Consider the following 25,292-nt stretch of genomic DNA (forward strand, 5'->3'; position numbering starts at 1 on the left):
TTTAATCCACCAAAGCAGACAGTTGAAGCTTTAGCTTAACGTCCCATCCGAAAGATGGAAACTTCAACAATACAACACTCCCACAGTACTGCATTGAAGTGTCAGCCTAGATTTTTTTATGCTCAAGTCCTGGAGAGGGACTTAACCTGGAACCTTGTGATTCGGAGATGAGAATGTTACCAACCGAGCCATGGCTGACATCATAATATACCACACGGGACACACGGGGTGGGAATACTTGTCTTCCCCATGTTCATTGAGGAGTACAAACTCCCCCGCTGGGGGGGGGGGGGTTTATCTCAATCACCCAGGGTACATAAGGTTGGCCAGTAAGGCACCAACCAAGAAGGAAATGCTAGGAGTCTACCGGGAAGTGTTATATATATCGCGTTTGTAAATAAAAACTTTCATCTTATTTTTACTCGGTGTGGACTCCCCGCCGCCTGGGATTCTCCGAGCCCCCACGCTGAAATCGCACTCGACGTGGGGGTGGAGAATGGGAAGAACCCATTCGACACGGCGCCGGTCAGGGGCTGTTGAAAGAGGCCCTTGTGGCGATTCTCCACGATCGACCAGCCGAGTTCCCGCCGACTTCCGCCGGCATGGTTCCAACCCGGTTCTACCCAGTGGGAGCTCAGACTCGCGTGCGCGCTGGCCGTCCTGGTGGGGGGAGGGGGGGGGTGGCGGGGGGATCAGACTCAGGGGGTGCCTCCACGAAGGACAGGCCCGCGATCGGGGGCTACCGAACGGCAGCAGGGTGCGATCCAGGGGCAGGCCTATCTTCTTCCGCACTGGCCCACTGTGTGGCTCCACAATGTTGCGCGGAGATCAGTGTGAAAATGGCCACCGCGCGCATGCGCAGACCCGTGTCCGGAAGTGCCTGGCCCCATATCGGCAGCAGGAGCTGCACGGCACATGCTGGGGCCCTGCTATCCCCTTAACTCTGGAGAATCACTCCAGACTTTTTTCAAAAAGTCTGGAGTGATTCGCGCCCGTTTTCCGCTGGGCGTGGGGACATAGCCCCTTTTTTGGAGAATCCCGACCCCCGTATACTTATTAAAGACAGCTAATCCAAAAGGATCTTTTTTATTTCTTCAGACTGTTAACCTAACCCTTGCTTTTCCTTGTGAACCAGTTGGTAGTTAAACATTACAGATTTGCTCAAATTTAACATGTGTTTCAAAATAAGATCTGAAACACTGCATTTTGCCTGTTTGATAAAACGATATTCTGGCTAATTACTCTGAACATTGAACACTAGAATTAGTGTGCGCGCAAATAACAGAGGAAGCAGAGTTGCTGATTTGTACCCTGAACTTTGGAGCTCCTTTTAAGGATCCTGTTTATTACATGCCTAGAACATACATGGTCTCAGATGTCAAAGTAATTGAATCAAAAAACAGCTGGAATTGTTTTGTGAAACAAAATGGAAAAAGTTTCCATACATATCTCCTATCACTTTTTGTCTTTGAATCACACTGCCCTGCATATCACCAGTGTTCTCTTTTAACAATAAATTTGTGCTCCAACCTTTAACCTTGATATAATGTTGTTAGTAACTATTAATCTGTGGTATGTTGGTATTTTCATTCAGCAGCAATATCTGATATGACAACTGCTGTCTAAGGAGATATGAAAAAAAAGACATGTAATCACGACCTAGTCCATAAAAACTTCCACATGCAGATGTGGTACAAATTAGTACACTAAAAATCCAACCTCAAGTCACCCCATGGGAAAGCAAAAATGAAAATTGTAAGTAATTTAGAAATATCTCTGGGAATTTGCTTTCTGAAAGCAGCAGACAAATAAGCAAGCTCCAGGAATAAAGATCATGCACTCTATCCTTGTGTAACCTAAAATGACTCTTCTCACTGAAGACCTCCCTGTTGAAAAGCAGAAAGGAATCGTATTCACGAGGTGCTCGAGTCCCTCTGCAGTGATCTATCTTCTCATAGATCAATCGTGGAAAAGTTAATCTGGAAATTTTATACTTAGTCTAACCTGTTGTCTGATCCTTCTCTCACTGATATGACCCTATTGACTTTCAACATTTTGGACACCCAGATCTCCTGTCTATATTTCACTAATGTTACCCTCAAATTGCTCAGAACCTCAGGGTTGTGTGTTATTTTTCTCACCTTCCTCTAGTTTCAAGGTTTCACCTCCAAGGTCTCAATATGTAAAGACTACAACAGGATGTGGGGCCTATAAAAGTGGCCGTATCAAGGTGCGTACAGCATAACAAAAACAATTGATACACAGAATCTGGGCAGAATCCATTTTCGTTTTCATTTTGGATACCTCAATCTTACCTCCTGGATATATGTGTCCACTGCAACCCCAAATTCCATGTGAACCTTTAAGGTTTTACCCACTCAGATCTGCCATTTCCGCTCCTACTCTGGAACGTTTGGTGAGTATCTTTGCGTTGAGATTTGGACTCGAAACTAAACCCCAGAGTAAGAAAGCTTTTGTAGGGGAATAGCCCCATTGGCAAAAAGGGCAACCACTAATTTAGAATGAAAGCTAAGAAGGTTTATTGGCCAACAATTAACCTTCCAATAGTCGAGGCATGGTACGATACATAGGTCCAAGCCATTGCATTTCCTTGGAGTCCATGACTTCTGGGGTCTTCCCTTCTTCTTGGTCCCCTGCACTTTGTATTTTGACTCATGGGGGTGGGATTTTGTGCTGCACTCCTCCATCCTTTCAGCATGTTTTGAGGCAGTTAAGGCAGCCTACCATTGGTCGGCGGTGGGTCCTTGCAATCCCACTGATGTCAATGGCTTTTTCTGTGGCTTGCACCCTCCACCGCCGGGGAACCTGCTGTGGTGGGGGGAGGGTCACCATCGGCGGGACTGGCAGAACCCCCCGTTGGGAAAGACCAGAAAATTTGGCCATAATGATCTTTGAATTTTTAACTTAGTCAACTTAACTCAAACATATATGGAAACCCCATTACAACTTAAAGATTGTAACTGTAATTTCCCAAATCTACCTTATGTGCTGTAACTGTGTGCTTCACAGCTGCAACTGTAAATGTGGTCTCACACCACCTCCCACCCCTCTCTCTCTGAAGCTGGAAGTAGCTTTGTGACAAAGATCATCAACTTTTCCTTTAGACAATTACTTTAGTCTTAATATTGAATTCTAATACTGACCTGGATTCTTATAGCAATCCCTAACCTCACTTCTGGAATCTTATTGCAATCCTCAACCCAATTCCATTGGCCACTTTTGGATTCTATTTTAAAAAGCAAGTGTAAGGGCAGCACGGTGGCCTAGTGGTTAGCACAACCGCCTCACGGCGCTGAGGTCCCAGGTTCGATCCCGGCTCCGGGTCACTGTCCGTGTGGAGTTTGCACATTCTCCCCGTGTCTGCGTGGGTTTCGCCCCCACAACCCAAAAATGTGCAGAGTAGGTGGATTGGCCACGCTAAATTGCCCCTTAATTGGAAAAAATGATTGGGTAATCAAAATTTATTTTTAAAAAAAGCAAGGGTAGAGTTCCCAATTCCTTTCTTTCCAATTAAGGGGCAATTTAGCGTGGCCATTCCACCTAGCCTGCACATCTTTGGGTTGTGGGGGCGAAACCCACGCAGACACGGGGAGAATGTGCAAACTCCACACGGACAGTGACCCCGAGCCGGGATCGAACCCGGGTTTTCGGTGCCGTGAGGCAGCAGTGCTAACCACTGTGCCACCGTGCTGCCCACGATCCATCCTTAAACAAAGGGATGTATGAATTCCCAATATGGCCACGAATGTCCATATTTGATTAGGTATTTGTTTAATACTTAAATCTGTCGAAAGCTCAAAATGCATTAGGTTGCATGATTTACAGCAGCAATTTTTGTCCAGTTTTAGGTATTGACTGAAATTTCATAATCTACTGGCGCATGGCGCAACCTTATAAACGTGTCAATCAGATACTGCCATTCATAATTTAAATAACAGTCCGAAGTTCAAAATAATAATCCAAAGTACGAAAATGTGCAGGTTAAATGGACTTGCCATTTTAAATCGTCCCTTTGTGTACAAAAGATTAGATGAGGTTAAGGGGTTACAGGGATAAGGCGGAGGAATGAGCCAAGGGAGGGCGCTCTTTCAGAGGGTCTGTGCAGCCTCGATGGTCTACTCTAGCACTTTAGGATTCTATGATAGGATTCCAACAGTAGTTTACCTCACTTCACACCTCTTAGTCCTGCCCAAATAAACATACAGACATTGATAGAAACAGATCCATGAAAGAATAACTCATTATAACTTAAAGATGTCAATCAATCAAAGCTCACACTCCACTTCAATCTGTGTAAACAGCCTCCTACTGAGCTGATCCATTAGTGAGTCTTTGAGTTCAACCAATCAGTCAGAATGACATTGTTGAATCCTGGATTCCACTTGCCATTTTTAAAGCCTCTGGAGTTGACCTGACTCTGTAAAAATCCAAGCCTTTATATTTGCGTTCTGTTCCTAACTTTTTGCACATTTATTGCATTGCTAATAATTTGTAAACATTTCCATTCAAGCCCCCATCAAAATCATTTGTGGAGTTAATGACCAACAATGATCCTAAACCCATAGGAATCCAGTACTCTTTTGCCCCCATATTTACCTCTATTGATGACTAGCATCTACACATGAGAACGCAACACATTTACTAAACTGTATTTTTCATCTTGCTCGAGATTCTGCATAATGAAATATTACCCAATAGCTGTCTTTTTAAAAAAATAATTTTTATTAAAATTTTCACATTTTCACAAAAAAGAAAACAGTAACAGAAAATTCTAAGAACAAAAAGAACAACCCCCCCCCCCCACCCTGTGTATACAAAAGAGAAAAAATAAATAAATGCCCATCGTTGGCACAGATTTAACCCACACAAAAACAAAGAGTTAACCCTCCCTGCCCCCCGAGTTGCTGCTGCTGCTGACCTTTTGATTTTACCGTTCTGCCAGGAGATCTAGGAATGGTTGCCATCTCCTGAAAAACCCCTGCACTGACACCCTTAGGGCAAATTTCACCCTCTCCAATTTAATAAACCCCGCCATATCGTTCACCCAGGCTTCCACGCTTGGGGGCCTCGCATCCTTCCACTGAAGAAGAATCCTCCGCCGGGCTACTAGGGACGCAAAGGCCAGAACACCGGCCTCTTTCGCCTCCTGCACTCCCGGCTCCACTGCAACCCCAAATATTGCGAGTCCCCAGCCTGGATTGACCCTGGATCCTACCACCCTCGGCACCGTCCTTGCTACACCCTTCCAAAATTCCCCCAGTGCTGGGCATGCCCAGAACATGTGGACATGGTTTTCTGGGCCCCCAGAGCACCTAATACACCTGTCCTCGCTCCCAAAAAACCGGCTCATCCTTGTCCCGGTCATATGAGCCCTATGCAGCGCCTTAAACTGTATGAGGCTAAGCCTCGCACAAGAAGAGGAGGAGTTCACCCTTTCCAGGGCATCCGCCCACGTCCCCTCCTCAATCTCCTCATCCAGCTCCTCCTCCCATTTACCTTTCAACTCCTCCACCGAGGCCTCGTCTACTTCCTGCATCACCTGATACGCTTCCGAGATCCTCCCCTCTCCAACCCACACCCCCGAGAGCACCCTGTCCTGAACCCCACGCGGCGGCAGCAGAGGGAACCCCGCCACCTGCCCCCTGACAAACGCCCATACTTGCATGTACCTAAAGGTGTTCCCCGGGGGGAGCCCAAACTTCCCTTCCAGCTCACCCAGGCTCGCAAACTTCCCGTCTATGAACAGGTCCCCCAGCCTCCTGACACCTGCCCTGTGCCAACTCAGGAACCCGCCATCAATTCTCCCCGGAACAAACCGGTGGTTCCCCCGTATCGGGGACCCCATCGAGGCCCCCACCTCCCCCCTGTGCCGCCTCCATTGCCCCCAAAACTTGAGGGTAGCTTCCACCACTGGGCTCGTGGTATACCTCGTTGGAGGGAGCGGCAGCGGCGCCGTTACCAGAGCTTCCAGGCTTGTGCCCACACAGGATGCCATCTCCATCCTCTTCCATGCTGCCCCCTCCCCGTCCATTACCCACTTACGCACCATCGCTGCGTTGGCAGCCCAATAATACCCACAGAGGTTGGGCAGCGCCAGCCCCCCCCCTATCCCTGCCCCGCTCCAGAAACACCCTTTTCACCCTCGGGGTCCCGTGCGCCCACACAAACCCCGTAATGCTCCTGTTAACCCGCCTGAAAAAGGCCTTCAGGATAAGGATGGGGAGGCACTGGAACAGGAACAGAAACCTCGGGAGCACCGTCATCTTGACTGACTGCACCCTACCCGCCAGAGACAGCGGCAGCATGTCCCACCTCTTAAACTCCTCCTCCATTTGCTCCACCAGCCTTGTGAGGTTAAGCTTATGCAAGGCCCCCCAGCTCCTGGCCACCTGAACCTCCAAGTACCTGAAGCTCCTCTCCGCCCTTTTCAGCGCAAGCCTCCCAATCCCCCCTCCTGGTCCCCCGGGTGTACCGCAAACAGCTCGCTTTTCCCAAAGTTAAGCTTATACCCTGAGAAATCCCCAAATTCCCGGAAAATCCCCATCACCACCGGCATTCCCTCCACCGGGTCCGCCATATACAACAAAATGTCGTCCGCGTAGAGCGACACTCAGTGCTCCTCCCCACCCCGGACCAGGCCCCTCCAATCCCCCGACTCCCTCAGCGCCATAGCCAGGGGTTCAAATTCCAGCGCAAAAAGTAGGGGGGACAGAGGACACCCCTGCCTCGTCCCTCGATATAATCGAAAATACTCCGACCTCCTCTTATTCGTGGCCACACTCGCCATCGGGGCCTCATACAACAGCCTCGCCCAACTGACAAACACCTCCCCAAACCCGAACCTTTCCAGCACCTCCCCCAAGTACCCCCACTCAACCCTATCAAATGCCTTCTCTGCATCTAGCGCCACCACTATCTCCGCCTCCCCTTCTACCGCCGGCATCATTATGACGTTCAAGAGCCTCCGTATATTAGCGTTCAGCTGCCTCCCCTTCACAAACCTCGTTTGATCCTCGTGAATAACCTGCGGCACACAGTCCTCAATCCGCGTGGCTAAGATCTTTGCCAACAACTTGGCGTCCACATTCAAGAGTGAGATCGGCCTGTATGACCCGCACCGCAGGGGAACCTTGTCTTGCTTAAGAATCAAGGAGATCTGCACCCGAGACATCGTCGGGGGCAAAGCCCCCCCTTCCTTGCCTTGTTAAAGGTCCAAACCAACAGGGGGCCCAGCAGGTCTGCAAACGTCTTGTAAAATTCAACCGGGAACCCATCCGGCCCCGGCGCCTTCCCCGACTGCATGTTCCCTATCCCTTTGACCAGCTCCTCAAGCTCAACTGGCGCCCCCAGACCCTCCACCCGTCCCTCCTCCACCCTCGGGAACCTCAGCCGGTCTAAAAAGCGTCCCATCCCCCCCTCCTCCGTTGGAGGTTCGGACCGATATAGTCTCTCATAAAAGTCCCTGAAGACCCCATTAATGTCTACCTCCCTCCGCACCACATTTCCTCCCCGATCCTTAACACCACCAATCTCCCTGGCCGCATCCCGCTTTCTGAATAGCATTTTATCAAAGGTTTTCTAGATCATTTCCTTTCTTTCTCAGTTGAGATGGGCAAAACCACTTGAATCAGGCACCCTAGTTACATCTCTAGTTAACTGCAAGGTGAGATAAGTTTGGAGTGTGTTGTTTACAACTTAATTGAATGTCTTTGCAACCTTTTCCACAGGGTTGTCCTTCAAAGAGTGTTCCAGCACCAAACAAACAAGCCAGTTTGCAGACTTTAGAATGCGGCATGGTGGTAGAGTGTTAGCACTGCTGCATCGCAGCACCAGGGACCGGGTTCAATTCCAACTTCGGGTGACTGTGTGGAGTTTGCACATTCTCCCCGTGTGTGTGTGGGTTTCCTCCGGGTGCTCCGGTTTTCTCCCAAAGATGTGCAGCTTAGGTGGATTGACCATGCTAAATTGCCCCTTACTGTCCAAAGGTTGAGTGGGGTTACAGAGCGGGGTTGGGATAGGGTAGAGAGGTCTTTCGAAGGATCGGTGCAGACTCAATTGGCCAAATGGCCTCCATCTGCACTGTAGGGAATCTTTAAATATTTAAACTTTGAAAGAGATTTCCAAACACTCTTTTTTCAATGCATCTACAGTACCGGACATCGATATTGTTGTAAGCTCCACATCTTTAGTATTCGATTCCCCGCTGGGTCACTGTGCGGAGTCTGCACATTCTACCCGTGTCTGCGTGGATTTCCTCCGGGTGCTCTGGTTTCCTCCCACAGTCCAAAGACGTGCAGGTTAGGTGGATTGACAATGCTAAATTGCCCTTAGTGTCCAAAAAGGTTAGGAGGGGTTATTGGGTTACGGGGATGGGATGGAAATGAGGGCTTAAGTGGGTCGGTGCAGACTCGATGGGCCGAATGGCCTCCTTCTGCACTTTATGTTCTATGTTCTATTCCTGGAACTCAAAATTAGAGCTTTGTATGCTGGATGTCAGATTCCACTTGGGCATTGACCAGCCTCTCCCAGGCATGACTGCTATTTGTCTGTTCTTTATGCCTTCCAATTATGAATTCCACCGCCACCAACATTGACTATTCTTGTAGGTATCTTTGGTGTTTAAATTGCAGTTAAGTAGCAATAATAAATGGTCAACAAACAACCAGCCAAGCTATGAGAATTTTTTAAAAATCAGACTGTAAAATATATGCCTGACTTTGAAGGTTTATTATGATTTGGCTTCCAGAAGTAATTTATTTTCTCCCTGATTGAGTTTAACAAAAATGTTGTCAAGAAGAAAGTTGGCACAATGTTAGCACTGTTGCCTCACAGCAGCAGGGCCTGGGTTCAATTCCGGCTTTGGATGACTGTCTGTGTGGAGTTTTCACTTTCTCTGTGTGGGTTTCCTCCAGGTGTTCTGGTTTCCTCCCACACTCCAAAGATGGGCAGGTTTGGTGGTTGGTCATGGTAAATTGCCCCTTCGGGTCCAAAGATGTGCAGATTAGATAGGGTTATGGAGATACGGGGATAGAGCGGGAGAATGGGCCTAGGTAGGGTGCCGATTTGGAGGGTCGGTGCAGAATGGCCTCCTTCTGCACTGTCGGGGCTCTATGATGAAACCCCCTCTTAATTATAAAAAAGCACCACAGTAGCCTTCACCATTCACCTCAATATACAGAGAGAAACGAAAAGAGTTATCAAAGTACAAAAGTAATTACATGAGGCTCAGGTTGACTCCTATCAGAACTGTTTTGACAAGCTGATTCTTGGATCCCTTAAAGATTATGAAACAGATGGTAGACATAGTTTGAGCCAATTTGTTCATTATGGCAAAGAATTCAAATGCCAAAGGACACATTGTCATGAGAATGTCGCTTTAAGAAATGTTTGGCTGCTCATATTACTGCAGTGATGTCAGAGTGTGGGTGAGCTGGGCTGTCTGTCGGCTTTTTACTTTTGTTTTAGGCTGTTTGCTGCAGGGTGTGTTTTAGTTTCGTTTTCAGTGTTGGAGCTGAAGCCTGACAGAGCAGGTGTACTGTTGATCTCTCTGCCATGGAAAGACTATCTCTTGATCATTTGGTGAATTCAGAATTATAAATGTTCTCAGTAGTGAATGTAAACCTAATGTGCTTCTGTTAAAAGGTGTTTCTTTTGTCTTCTGGATATTGTGTGGGAAGTTATTAAGGATTACTTAGTGTTGCATTCTTTGGGGGTTGTATTTGAATTGATGGTTGCTAAGATGTTCACTGTATGTTTTAAAAAGGTTAACTTGAGTTCATGGAATAAACATTGTTTTGTTTTAAAAAATACTTTTCCATTTCTGCTGTACCACACCTGTTGAGTGGGCCGTGTGCTCCACATACCACAATCTATTAAAAGTTGTGGGTCAGGTGAACTCCATGATAAACTTTGGGGTTCTCAAAACCCTGGCCCATGACCCGCAAATTCAAAACCTGCATAAGAAGCTTAGTGGTTAAAAATAAACTAATTCAGACAGAAAATTGTTTCTTAAGATGTCGTAGACTTCTGGGATGAACAACCTGTGAGGGGTGTTGAAGAGGAGGGTATAAACAGATTTGAGATGTAATCAAATACATTTCTAGAATAGTGAGTGGGATTAAGAGTTCTGTGAGATGGTGAGTAGGTAGGCTTAATCCATTAACAGGATACAGGCTGATTAGACCTATAATGGCGTTTCTTGTTAGTAAAGCTAATTCTTGTGTTCTTTCATGTGAAATATGAACGGATTCCTTTCATTATTCACCAGCTTTGCAGAGTATTATTCCCTATTTAGCTTGCTAATCAGATCTTAATTTGTGTCCATTTTTAAAAATGTAGCTGTGCTTTATTATTTTATCAAAAGCGCTTAACTTCCCCTCCTCTCTCCACCCACCCACACTCACCAGTGCAAATTGAACTGATCAGGCACACGGCTGCCAACACTTGAGGAAGTTTGTGTCGGTAAGAAGAAGAAAAGGAATCATAAGGACGGAATTTAAATTCTTCGTCTGCTCATTCATGCCGTGGAAAGTGAGTAACACGCAAACTGGCTTTGACCACTTATCGCAACTATTCTGGTTTGCTTGACTGTTCGTTTTTAACCAGAAGAGGAGCCTGTTCTTTTGGACTCCTTCATTACAGTAGCTTCTTTGGCATAGTGATCAAAGAATTTTTTCGTAATGTTTTTGCCATTTTCTTCAACTGAATAATGTCTGAGTCAATGCGACTCCACAGCTCGGCTCTTACTCATTAGGAAAACAGTAGACATACGAGAGCCAAATTGACTGCTTCAACTCTTTAACAGTCTTTGTAAAAAGGCTCCATCATTTAAATTGGTTCCTCATATTAAGGTCAGATGCACATTTATGTGCTAGATTATAACAACATGCTCACCTTGCTGGCATTGTGTACAGATTGCAAGTAGATGTCAATGGTATTTACTGATGACTAGTGGCCTTTGAGGTGATTTAACCTGAGGATCACCACACCTCAGGCAAAGTTGTGAAGGTGGGGCCTTCATGAATAACCTCAGCTGGTATAGGAATTGAACCTGTGGTTGATGGCCTTGCTCTGCATCATGAACCAGCTGTCTAGCCAACTGAGCTAAACCGGCCCCCAATTTACTGAAAGACAAGGTAGCCAAGACTTTAATCGCTATTTATGTCTGTAATCTTGAAACACCCATGAGAATTGGAACCTCTGAAATGATATCATCATTGTACAAGATTATCGACTTGGTGAGAAAAATTAGATACATCTTTGTGCCAATCCAATTGACAAATGGAATAATTCTCAACATAGTACCAGTCAAATGGAGAATAAAAATACAGAATGCTCAGGAGGTATCAGTGAGGATAAGAGATGTTCTGGAGCTTGAGAGGAGCTTTTAACTCCCACAGCTGGAAGAACACACCTCCTCGCAAAGCCCCCCCCCCCCCCCCCCAAGTATCAGAGCAATTGTAACTTTTATTTCAAGCACAAAACAGGGAATCCAGTGGTGTAGTGGTATTATTGCTGGGCGAGTAATCCTGGGTTCATATCCTACCATGGCCTTCTGTAAGAATCTGGAAATCAAGGTCTAATGCTTTTTAGAACATTTTTAGAAATAAATTTAGAGTACCCGATTCTTTTTTCCAATTAAGGGGCAATTTAGCGCAGCCAATCCACCTACTCTGCACATCTTTGGGTTGTGCTGGTGAAACCCACGCAGACACGGGGAGAATATGTAAACTCCACATGGACACTGACCCGGGGCTGGGATCGAACCTGGGTAGGCAGCAATGCTAACCACTGTGCAACCGTGCCACCCCTCAAGGCCTAATGCTGACCATGAATTGACTGTCATTAAAACCCCATCTTGTTTACTAATGCCCTTTAGGGAAATAAATCTGCTGTCCTTACCTGGCCTGGTCTACCTGTGACTCCACACCCACAGCAATGCGGCTGACTCTTAACTACCCTCTGAAATGGCCTAGCAAACTACTCAACTCTCGGGCAATTAAGGTTGGGCAACAAATGCTGGCCCAGCCAGCAACGTCCCCATCCCATGAACAAATAAAAAAAAAAGCTTTTGTGGTGCCTGTGGCGTGAGACCTTTGGATGTGAAGTATCCCATTCCGTTTAAATTATACTTTGTAAACTTGAGAGGGGGTGTTTCTGAAACATTTGAGGAAATGGGCAATGTTGCTCAGACTCACAAAACATCAAAAGATTATCACTGGGGCGGAACTCTGAATTTTGGAACTGGGGGTCATGTTAAAATCCTTGTGGGGAAAGTGTAAATCGAAATAGCCAGATTTATTGAATGACTCCCAAATTGTGCATTTAACTACACAATTCCAGTTTATGTAGCTTTTACTTTAAAATGAAGCAGAAGCGATGCAAGTTTCATGTGAATCAATGGGCAAATGAGATTTCCGATGTAAAGGTAAAGTTCACTTTAAATATGTGATACAGAAAAGATGCGGCTCATGCACCACAAACCTTTGCGTCGTTCCCCACACAAATGTCCATAGGTGCAGGGGGCCTAAATTTTCAGCATGGTGGGGAGCACATTCCACTGACTCCAGCAGCCCTGAAGCTATTTTGTGCTCTAATGAGCATTGGCTGGATTCAGGCAGGACTTCTGCCCTCACTCGAAAGGACTCCTCCCATCATGGAGAACTGGTGGCCAATCAGATTGACCATAAGCTCTCCAGTCCCATTAGGCACAAATCTGCAGTGGCCAGAAGAAGCACTGCAGGAAGCTGCCAAGAACTAAGTGTGGAGGGTAGGCAATGCCTGCGGGAGGGGGGGCTCACAAGGGTGGTGATTGGGGTCTCGGGGATAGACTGGGAGGGAGTGAGGTCCTGAGAACATCGGGCCTTAAGTAGCAGCCGTCCTCAGTCAGAAGGGGGCTTTGAGTGGAGGCACCTCCCCCCCTCACCCAGTGTTTCCACCTGAGACCCAACTCTGTTTACCCCCCCCCAAACCCCACCCTCCCCCACCAAACTGTCATCCATCTGCCAGCCTAAGAATTGGGGCTGGGCGGGAAAAGACCCTGGGTCTTCATTGGTGCAAGGGTGGGCTTTCGTTCCAAGGCCCTGCCCGCAACACAATAAAATCATTACCAGGTCGGGGGGGGGGGTGGAATGCCAGAGGGAATCTTGTCCATGCAATTTTATGCTCCCCCACCTCAGAACGTGATGGGAGAGGTGGCGGGGAACAGTGTAAAGTTCTGCATATAGTTCTACAATATGTTGTCCTTTGTCCAAACAGGGTAGGTCAGGAGTCCTATTTGATTTTCACCTTTGTGTTTCAAGAGTATGATTATGAGCAGCAAGGATCTACAAATGCCCCTTTCCCTTGAGTCAAGATGGTGTAGTTTATCAGAGTTCTTTTTCAACCAACTCTACCAATAACACCCTGTTTCATGGTTTGGCCCTTTTTGGGAAAACACGCAGCTATTTAGCATCTATGAACTATTAACACAGCCTTTTGTGTTTTAGACCTTTTTGGTCAGCTCGCTCAGTATCTCCAAGTGCTCCTGTCTGCTTTTCTACCAAATAGAAAAACTGAACACTTTCTTGAGAGTTATTTGGTTGTTTTCCTCATATGACTTCTCTATTTTCCTCTTTCTGTCTCTGTCTGCTTTTGTATCTGTGTCTGTGCGTTCATCACATTCACCCTCCAGCTCCTTTAGTGGCTGCTCTCCTTTCCTTTGTGCCTTCGGCTCTCCTTTGTGTCTTCCAGCTACACGGCTTATTTCTTAACTTCTTTCCTGTTGGTACAGCTGCAGGTCAAGGCCCACCAAGTCACAGGGACCAGTATTTCGTATTACCTAAGAAAATTAATTGACCCTTTTACAATTGATCTAAAAGTTTTTTGTTCAAACATTCTTAAAAGCAATACCGATTCCACAGACCTTTTAAAGAAATTACAAATGGTCTTATTATGCTGCTTCCTGGACTTAGATCATTGCAGTGATGTGACAGATTTTACCAGTTGCAATTTCTGGTTGGAGATTCGAGCACAATTTCATGGTAACCTGGGTTTGGTAATTTAGTAACAGCATTGAGATTCGTACAAGCTCAATATTCCCATGCTCATAAATCTTAAGTTGATATTCCACTACAATCAGGATTGAAGTGACGAAACAGCCAAGAATAAACCTAATCCTTGTTGTTTGAATTTACTGCTGTTTTTTTGTTGGGTGGGATTTTCTGCCTACTATTGGGATCTTCTGGTCCTGTGGCAGGTGACCCGCCCGTGGCATGTTTCCCGGCGGTGGGACGCAGGGGTTCGGAAAATCCCACCGGTGGCCAATAGCGAGCTGCCTCGGAGAACATGATGTGGTGAGGGGCTGGAAAATCCAGCTTGTTATCTTGATCATAAGTACAACACCACAATCTGAAAGTAGAACTGTTGATTCTACTAATAGCTTAGTTATCAATAGACCTGACCGGCTGGGACCAGGCAATGTCACTCAAAACCATTGTACACAGTTTGGGGGAAGGGGAGGGGGACAATAACCATTCCATCCCCCCCCCCCCCACCCCTCACCCCCCCCCCCCCCCCCCCCCCCCCACCCTGCAGTGTGCGGCCTGCCATTGGCCAGCAACGGGATCTACCCCCACCGCCGCTGTCAACAGGTTTTCCCATTTACCGCACCCTCCGATGCCAGGAAGCCCGGGATGTTCCGGTTCTCCTGATGAGAACAAACGGAAACCTTTAGCCAGTATCCAGCACACACCAATGTCATTGCTCGTCATTGCCGATTCGTCCAACCATTCCTGATGACTCTGGTAGCAGAACAGATTTAATCATTCAACTTTGAAATTTAAGATATGCCCGGGGACTTCTGACAGTTTAAAAACTTAATTTTGGTGTTTAAATGGATTAATAGTTTGCTGTATTTCATACAATAAATTGTTTAAGCTACATTATCGAAAGGTGCATTAAGATTTTCATCCATCTTGTTTAAGAGATGTGGCGAGGCTTGGTGAGGGGGATGCTGGGAAAGGTGTCTGGTTAAACCCACATTTCAACATAACAATATACTAAAATTATCAGATTTAATGCTAAAAAAATGAAATCGCCTTTTGAAATGTGATAGGCTGGGCTTATTTTCTGTGGAACAGAGGATGCTGAGGGGAGATATAAAATGTATAAACCCATCATGGGCCTTAGCTGAGAGGTCAACAGCCATGGGGTTTAGATCTAAAGTAATTGAGAGAAGGATTAGTGGGGACATGAGTAGAATTTATTTTTCATCCAGAGCAAGTTGGGGATTTGGAACTCACTGTCTGAAAAGGTGACTGTGCCAGGAACTTTCCTGGCATTTAAAATGTACTTACCAAGCAGGAATTGACATAACCTAAAGGGCTATGGGCCAAGAAATTAACTGCGAGGTTTTCTGTTCCCGTTCGCCCGGAAATTCCCGCCCAAGGTCAACGAACCTTTCAACGGTGAATTGATTCCCACGACAAATGGGACCAAACAATTGTCTCCAAAAAGTGGGATTAAAATCTTAGCTATTTTTGGCCGACACAGACGTGATAGGCTGAATGGCCACACATTTCAATGAGTTTTATTTTATGGCAACAACCATATGGTTGGAATCCCTTCCTAGCAATCATTGTGGCTTATACTAATCAAGTGAGTTTGAGTTATTCCAATGTCTCCTGATCCCTTTGATTTTATTGGCTGGCAGTCTGTTATCTAATGCTGGTGTGGTAGGCCAGATGTGCGTGGGCATTCTGCAAGTTTTAGCTTATACGGTAACTCTGGCTGTGCCTTAATCTCAGGACCAGGCCCTGACTGAACCGCTTCTGAGAGGAGGTGAGCTGTTCCGGCCTCATGTTACCAAACAAGCATGTTATTTCCAAATGCTGCCACTACTAATGATGACTTGTCTGCTGCTATAACTGCATATCACAATCCCAGTGAAGGCTCCCAAACCCTGGCCCCTCTCACTATGCATACCTCTCAGCTGCTGCTGTTTCTCTCATGTCATCAGTTTGGAATCTGGCAGACAGAGAAAGCATTAGTGCTACAGTTAACTTGGTTCTTGTGTTGTGACAGACAGAAAGATACCAGATCTAAAATCAGTCTTCTTAAAAGTAAAGGTTGGAACAAAAACAAAATAAGTTGAAACAACTCCCACCAAAAGACATAAAACAGAGGAGATAAAGAAGAAAAACGTTTGGCATGAAACAAAGGAAGCAGAAGGCAAAGAGCCATCTTTAGAGTAGTGTTTTTCAAACTTTTTTGCCTGTGACCCAATTTTAGCAACCAGCCATCCTTCGGGACCCACGCTGGCCAACCTTCACACTCTACGCCGCACAAACTTCTTAACCCACGCTGCCCAAACTTCACGACCCACCATTTTTGCTTACCTTTTATGTGAGAGGTGAGTCTGCTTGGTTGTCAAGATCTCATTTGCTTTGTTATTCAATGTTACATTTCTGCTAAGGACTTCAGCTGATGACATAACAAAGAACAAAGAAAATTACAGCATAGGAACAGACTCTTCGGCCCTCCAAGCCTGCACCAACCATGCTGCCTGACTGAACTAAAATCAGCTACCCTTCCGGGGACCATATCCCTCTATTTTCATGTATTTGTCAAGATGCCCTTTAAACATCACTATCATATCTGCTTCCATTACCTGCCCCGACAGCGAGTTCCAGGCTCCCACCACCCTCTGTGTAAAAATCTTGCCTCGTACATCTCCTTGAAACCTTGCTCCTCACACCTTACACCTATGCCTCCTAACAATTGACTCTTCCACCTTGGGAAAAAGCTTCTGACTATGCACTCTGTCCATGTCCCTCATATTTTTGTAGATTTCTATTAGGTTGCCCCTCGACCTCTGTCGTTCCAGTAAGAACAAACCAATTTTCTCCAACCTCTCCTCATAGCTGATGTTCTCCATACCAGGCAACATCCTGGCAAATTATTTCTGTACCCTCGCCAAGATCTTCTGGTAGTGTGGCGACCGGATTTGAACACTATATTGCAAGTGTGACCTCACTAAGGTTCTATAAAGCTGCAACATGACTTGCCAACTTTTAAACTCAATGCCCCGGCCGATGAAGGCGAGCATGCTGTATGCCTCCTTGACTACCTTCTCCACCTGCGTTGCCACTTTCAGGAACCTGTGTACCTGTACACCCAGATCTCTCTGTCTATCAATACTCTTAAGGGTTCTGCCATTTACTGTATATTCCCTACCTGTATTAGACATTCCAAAATGCATTACCTCACATTTGTCCGGATTAAACTCCATCTGCCATCTCTCCGCCCAAGTCTCCGACCGATCTATATCCTGAAGGTCCTCATTGCTATCCGCAATTCCACCAACTTTTGAGTCGTCTGCAAACTTCCTAATCAAAACAGTTACATTTTCCTCCAAATCATTTCTATATATTACAAACAGCAAGAATCCCAGCACTGATCCCTAAGGAATGGCAGTAGTCACAACACTCCATTCAGAAATGCACCCTTCCACTGCTACGCTCTGTCTTCTATGGCCAAGCCAGTTCAGTATCCATCTTGCCAGCTTACCTCTGATCCCGTGCGACTTTGTCTTCTGTACCAGTCTGCCATTAGGGACCTTGTCAAAGGACTTACTGATGTCCAACATCCACTGCCCTATACTATTCAATCATCTTTGACATTTCCTCAAAAAACTCAAACAAGTTAGTGAGACACAACCTCCCCTTCACAAAACCTCTCATTAATATGTCCACTTATTGCCAAGTAGGAGTAAATCCGGTCTTGAAGAACCCTCTCCAATAATTTCCCTACCACTGACATAAGGCTCACTGGCTTGTAATTACCTGGATTATCCTTTCTACCCTTTTTAAACAAAGGAATAACATTGGCTATTCCCCAATCCTCTAGGACCTCCCCTGTAGCTAGTGAAGATTTCTCTCAAGGCCCCAGTAATTTCCTCCTTTGCCTCTCTCAGTATCCTGGGAAATTTCCCATTAGGCCCTGGGGACTCATAATGTTTTTCAAGACCCCTAATATTTCCTTCTTTTTGATCTCAACATGTTCCAAACTATCTACGCACCTTTCTCCAGACTCATCATCCACCAAGTCCTTCTCTTTGGTGAATACTGATGCAAAGTTCTCATTTAATTTCCTCTGGCTCCACTCATAGATTACCTCCCCTGTCCTTGAGCGGGCCAACCCACTTCCTGGCTACCCTCTTGCTCTTTATATATGTATAAAAAACCTTCGGATTTTCCTTAATCCTGCTGGCCAATTACTTTTCATGACCCCTTTTAGCCCACCTGACTCCTTGCTTAACTTTATTTCTACTTTCCTTGTGTTCCACACTTGCTTGATGTGTTTCCAGCCTCTTAGCCTTGACAAATGCTTCCTTTTTGTTTTTGACGCGGCTCACAATATCTCACGTTATCCAAGGTTCTCGAAACTTGCCATACTTATCTTTCATCCTTACAGGAATGTGCCGGTCCTGAATTCCTGTCAACTTACACTTGAAAGCTTCCCACATGCCAGATTTTAAAAAAAAAAATTTAGAGTAACCAATTCATTTTATCCAATTAAGGGGCAATTTAGCGTGGCCAATCTACCTAGCCTGCACATCTTTGGGTTGTGGGGTAGAAACCCACGCTAACACGAGGAGAATGTGCAAACTCCACACGGACAGTGACCCAGAGCCGGGGTCGAACCTGGGACCTCGGCGCCATGGGCAGCAGGGCTAACTCACTGCGCCACCGTGCTGCCTCCACATGCCAGATGTTGATTTGCCCTCAAATATCTGCCCCCAATCTATATTCTTCAGTTCCTGACCAATATTATTGTAATTAGCCTTCCCCCAATTTAGCATCTTCACCTGAGGACTACACTTATCTTTATCCATCAGTACCTTAAAGCTTACTGAATTGTGGTCACTGTTCCCAAACTGCTCCACTACTGAAATGTCGACCACGTACGGCCCCTTCCCCAGTTGGACTATCTACATACTGTTTGGAGAAGCCTTCCTGGATACTCCTTACAAACTCAGTCGTATCCACTAGGACTAGTGAGTACCAGTCAATATAGAGGACATTTTCACTGCATCCATTGTAAAAGTCAAGAGGTTTGTTGTCGAACTTGCCATGCCTTCAAATACCTTTGAAGTTTTGAGTCTTTCATTTGCCAGTACTTCCCTGCATATAACACACGTGAGATTTGCAGGGGCAGAATTAATAAACCCATAGCTCAAGAAATCATCTTTATACTGCTTCATTCCCTGTTTTCAGCTTCTTCTTCATGGGTTGTTCAGCAGAGGTCCTGGAGCTCACACCAGCACTGCTGGTAGCTACTAAATGGAGCAATCTCTCTCACGCCCAGAGCACATGACGTCAGTGTACGGGCAACATTACCTGCTCTCTGCTGCCACTCCATGCAGGAAGACTGTATAAATTTTTTTTAAAAATCTGCTCCTGGGTCAGCGTGCTGACATCAAGAGGAGGTGGTCTGCCTCGCTGTGTTCTGGGCCTGCGCACTGATGAGGGGGCACGCATGCGCGAGATGGCCAGCATTCTGAAAGCCAGTCGCAGCCAGCATTTTCAAAAGCCGGTCTTGGCCGTTCGGCACTACTTCCCGCGATCAGGAACGCTGCGACCGATGGCCCTGTGACCCTGCCAACACCTGCCCACGACCCACCTGACTGCTTTAGAGAGTCAAGGAATATATAAAAATTATTCAGTCCTGATTTTATAATCCCCATTTCAAGGTGTGAGCAGCACCCGCTAAAAACTGTACAAAATGGAAATTAGATTGTTTGTGTATTCCTGGTGCTGCAAATAGTCAATTGTTCCTGATGTTGGTGAATTGACAAATAATCTTTAATATCTGTATCCTTCACTTTGTTTATTTATCGGTTGCTTTGTATTCACCAAAGTGGCCCTGCAGATCAGTTATAATGATACACCACTCCTGATATATCATTTGTCTGCCTCAAAATGATACATGCTCTGGAAACCAGTATCCTCCAGAAAATCGCAACTGCAAAGCAGAGACTCCACATGCAAATGTCCTCTGAGATTTATGAAAAGTGGGCACGCACAGCAAATTGGCATGTCAAGAACTTGAATCAATGGCATCTGAACAACATGTTAGCTATTAAGAGTGTTCGGGTCATAAGTACATTTAATTACATAAGTGGATATTGAATTGTATGGGATTGTTTCATACTGAATTTGGTTTTTGTACCTCTGCTTTCACCTCAAGCTAAATGGCCTGAATGACCAAATTACGAGCTATAGGCTACAGTGGTTCGATTAGCCGGCAATATCTTTTAATTGAAATGGTTCAACATTCTTGATGATTTTTGGATAGTTTTCAAGTTTGGATAGTTGTCAAGGCCAAATAGAATAATGGAATTGTTCTGGCGCAGAAAGAGACCATTCGCCCCATCGTGTCTGTATAGGCATTGCCGATAAGCAACTCAGTTAGTGTCATTCCCCGCCCTCTCCCTGTGACCTTGCATATTCCTCCTTTTCAATGAACAGTCTAATCGCCCTTTGAATGCTTCAGTTGAAATTGCCGCCCCACACTCTCAGGTAGTGCATTCCAGACCCTAGCTCCTTGCTATATTTTGACCAGGTGAGGGAGAGAGAACCGGCTCCTCTTCTATTCAGCCCCATACAGTTGGTCATAACAAAGATTATAAAATATTTTTTTTCCTTAAATGCCTTTACGAATCCAAAAGTATTTATTTGTTAACAAGAAACCAATCAAATCATATTTTGTTGAGTCAAAGAAAGCGTAAGTTTATTAGTTACTAAATCTGAGAAAAAAATACAATACACTCTGTGGGATTCTCCAGTCCCCCAGCCATGTGTTTCTCTGCGGCACATCCTCACCATCCGCGGGATTCTCCATTTTGGCCACCTGACAGTGGACTTTCCCATTGTTGCCACCTCACGCCGCCGGGAAACCCTTGGGCATGGGTGCACTACTGGCAGACCGGAGAATCCCGCCGAGGGAGAATCCTGTTCCCTATATTATACTATATTACACAAATGTCAGAAGTAAGAAAGCTAGAGCCCAATAAAAAATTAAAATAATATACAATGACGTCCTTTGCTTATTTTTGACACATAGATTGTTCAATGTTGCAGCTGTTTGAAGTTAATTGATTTCTGTCAAATTCTGGTGTTCACTTTGTTGAAGATTCTATATATAAGAGAGAGAGAGATCTTTACTGCTCTCTTCTCGCTATATTTATGGCTGACTGTGTTGTTTCTTTCTCCTTCTTTCTAATTCTGCTTGGCAGAACCAGTTTTTAAACTCCTGTCTGTATATTCCCAGAAAAGAATTTGATTATCATGTCTTAGGTTTAGCACACTGGGCTAAATCGCTGGCTTTTAAAACAGACCAGGGCAGGCCAGCGGCATGGTTCAATTCCTGTACCAGCCTCCCCGAACAGGCGCCAGAATGTGGCGACTAGAGGCTTTTCACACTAACTTCATTTGAAGCCTACTTGTGACAATAAGCGATTTTCAATTTCATTTTCATTACATTGATTGTTGCAGACCAAGTGAAACCTTTGACAAATTTCAAGATGGAAATCAACAGATGATGGAGTTATTTAATCTTCCACAGGGGATTTTGAATGTCTGATCAATATCTGGATGGTTAGCAGATCCCATTGTCTTGATAGAACTGCAGCTGATCACAGTCCAGCACTTTGCATTTTTAATGCTTTCCTTACAATTGAGTCCCGGTTTGAAGTGCACCTGAGCACTCAGCAAGTGTGAAATTCCATAACACAGGTCTCTATTGCAGATAGGAACCTTCCACAAAAACTGTCAACTTACGGTGTCAGACAACAGCCATTTTTGATCAGTGTCTTCTTTTGTATTTTTTAAAAACAGGCCTTTAAACAATTCAATACGTCTATGGTCAGCTAGTGAAGTTGTAAGTAGATCTCTGCCAGTCAGTTTCCTGTCATTGCGATTGCTGTGTGATGAAGTTTTTTCTCATATAACTTTTGTTTCTTATGTTAATGGCTTTGAAAGCAGACCAAGGCAGGCCAGCAGCACGGTTTAATTCCCGGACCAGCCTCCCTGAACAGGCGCCGGATGGTGGCGACTAGGGGCTTTTCACAGTAACTTCATTTGAAGCCTACTTGTGACAATAAGCGATTTTCATTTCATTTTCATTTCATTCATTAATTCCTTTAAATCTGTGCCCTCTCATTTTTGGATCCTTTATGACCTACGGCTTATGGGGCACAGGCAAATCCTGAGCCCTTGGAAATCTCATTTATGAAGCCTAGGTAACCTGAGGCTAATTGTTGCATTTTTTAAAAATTGATTGGTTTGCCCTGTTTAAATTTTACGGGCGTGGCAGGTTTAGAAAGAGTTTGTGGCAGTGTTTGGTCACTGTGGATAAATTTTAAATCAGAATGCCAAGTTCTATTAGTATTGACAACTTGCGCTGTTAATGGGGACATTGATTAAAAGCTTATACCTGGCTCCCAGGACTCCATTTTATGTTCGTAAGTGACCTGTAAAAACAAATTGCTTGCAATATGTTATCTTTCCCAAAAACCTCAAGGTAATTCAATTTATAACACAAGTTAGTCCAAAGATTGTCCAAAGTTTTTCAATCCGTCAGTCCAAAAATGTACAGATTAGGTGGATTGGTCATGATAAAAGTGCCCCTTAGTGTCGAGAGGTATGCAGGTTAGGTGGGGTTATGGGGCCGTGGAGTCGGCCTAGGTCAGGTACTCTTTCAGGGGGGTATTCACATCAACCTCCTTCTGCACATCGGGATTGTATGGTTCAATGGCTCAATCAATGCAGTTTTTTGTGGAAACGCATGATGTGTTGGGTAAGCTGCGTCTGCGAGGACTGCATTTACTGCAGTAGTGAGAGAGACAGTCTTCCAACATTTGAAGAAATGCAACTCGATTTTATTGAACTCTTAACTATCATACATACTTTAACTGTGGGTTGACACTATGCTGAGTTGACCGGAGACCTGAGGCTAACCTGACCAGATTGTACTACCACATGGTGTATGTTCTAGTTGTTACTCACGGGCTCTGACTGTCTCAGAGGCTGGATCCCAAGAGAGCGGGAAAACTAGTGCCCTCCGGCTTTATAGTGGTCGTGTCCTGTCTGGTGATTGGCTGCTGTGTTCTGTGTGTTCATTGGTCATCCTGTGTGTCAATCACTGCCTGTATGTGCACCATCATATACTTATGTGTATATTATGACTACGCACAGTTTACTTGATGGTATTATAAACAGAAAAAAAACTGGAAAATTTCAGCAGATCTGGCAACATGCAGACAGAGAAGCAAAGTTCACAGGTCTGTGACTTTTCATCAGGACTGACGAGTATTCGAGCATTTTCTATTTTAATTTTAGATTTCCAGCATCCACCGCATGCATTGCTTTTCATTTAGTTCAAGGTGTTTGCTTCTACTTTTTCGTTAAAAAAAATAAGAGATGTATAAAGTGCTGGATAATATAGAAGAGTTCCAGCAACTGCTTCTCTCAGACGGTTGGCGAATAGAGACAAAACCAAAAGGAAGGTTTTGCTTTCCAAATGGAAGCCTTAGCTTCAGACAATAGGAGTAAAGGTTATTTTACTCTTCCAAATTCCTTCTGAATACTTAGCCAGCATTTTGACGTGCCGAAGAGGGGTGGGAAACAAATATATGTCCAGTCCTGCGTGCAGACAAGCTTGCTTTTTGTATAGTGAGGGCTCTCCCTTCACAAAAGCACGGCTGGAAGTAGCGTGGCTGATGCACTATCCCAGGCCCTTTTGTTTGCAACATAATGATTTCCATGTGAAAAGACACAACATTCAGTCCAGCTGGAAGACTGAACTGCCAGGTCAGACTACAGAGCTCAATCACTGTCCCAGTACATTGAGCTTTGTCTGGAATTGAAAGGGTGAATTTTGTTCTCTTGTTAATTCTTGAAATACGAGGTTTTCACCCTAGAAAGGGAAAGTCATGAGTCCAAAAAAGGTGAAGTAGTTATTTTAGAAGCATTGGTTGTGCCGTTTATATATTTCCTTTACATTTTCATTTTCGATATACTTTGAATTACAATGTGCATTTTTTGGAAATTTAATCTTAATAATTCAGTTTCATTTTTTCTGTGAATGATAATTATATTTTACTTCCCTTCATATTAGTAGCTAAATTCAATGTTTCTACCCAAAGAGCTTAGTTTATGGCGAACAAACCCAGCTAATATTTTGCACAGTTGTTTATGCTGAAAATGGGACTGAAAGTGTCGTACATTTTGCTGTCTACGAATATTTTGCATGGTGAAAGGTACAAAGCTGGTGCATTGGAATGTCTTCAAATTTGTCCCGCTCATTACCAAACCACAATATGTTTACTGAAATGTTTTTGGCTGCTTAGAGAGGGTTTCCCAAGTACATGTTTCCCAAGTGAGATAAGACAGATAGTAACCAGATGTATTCTTTTGGATAGCAGCATTACTTACGTGTTTAAACAATTTAAAAAAGGAAATAAGGTATTGTGAATGGCATTAGTAACTTGAATATATGGTTCGTCTTGCTCCAGTTTGGCAAAACTTTAATTATTTTAAACGTTTCAACACCCAACCAATTTTTCAGTAACTCTGCATCTGATTTATTTGCAATCGCTGTTTTTGTGTATTGTGTCATTTCTGGACACTCTTTTAAAATAGTTATTAGCTGCTGCTCCACGTTTAAAGCTTTGCCTATCTTTTTATTTGAGTTTTATCACGGACAGAATCAACAGAGCTGTTACGGACCAGAAAGAGGCCATTTGGCCCATCGCGTTAGCACCTGCTCTGAATGAGCAACTCACATAGTACCATTCCCCTGCCTTCCCCCTGTAACCCTGCACATTCTTCCTATTCAGATAACAGTCTAGTTCCCTTTTGAATGTGTCAGTTGAATCTGCCTCCACCACACACTGGGGTAGTGCATTCCAGACCCGAAACACTTGCTACGTAAAAATGGTTTTCCTCATATCACTTCCTTTGCCAATTACTTGAAATCTGTTTCCTATCATTCTCATTCCTTTTCTGAGTGGGAACAGTTTCTCCCTATCTAATCTGTCCAGACCCCTCACGATTTTGAATACCTAGATCAAATCTCCTCTCAACCTTCTTTTCTGCAAGGCGAACAGTCCTAACTTCTCCAATCTGTCTGAACCATCTCTGCAACTAAGTTATAAAATTGTTCACTCCTGCCTTGTTCTTACTTTCATATACAAATATTAAGAATGTAAGAAGGGCTGGATGAAAAAT

At 44.8% G+C, this 25,292-nt stretch overlaps 1 protein-coding gene across 2 annotated transcripts in view; it reads left to right on the forward strand.

Annotated features, from left to right (window-relative positions):
* gjc1 (gap junction protein gamma 1) overlaps positions 1-25,292 on the forward strand; it is a 108,680-nt gene that overhangs the window by 36,566 nt on the left and 46,822 nt on the right. Inside the window, exon 1 of one of the 2 annotated variants that reach the window (XM_038779211.1) lies at positions 23,879-24,010. The exons of the other annotated variant lie outside the window; for it this stretch is intronic. The gene's annotated coding sequence lies outside the window, so the exon portion shown is untranslated. Of the gene's footprint in view, positions 1-23,878; positions 24,011-25,292 lie in introns of those variants that run through there. 2 annotated transcript variants of the gene reach the window in all.

The sequence above is a fragment of the Scyliorhinus canicula genome, chromosome 19, assembly GCF_902713615.1.
Source record: "Scyliorhinus canicula chromosome 19, sScyCan1.1, whole genome shotgun sequence".
In the NCBI taxonomy this organism is placed as follows: Eukaryota; Metazoa; Chordata; class Chondrichthyes; order Carcharhiniformes; family Scyliorhinidae; genus Scyliorhinus; species Scyliorhinus canicula.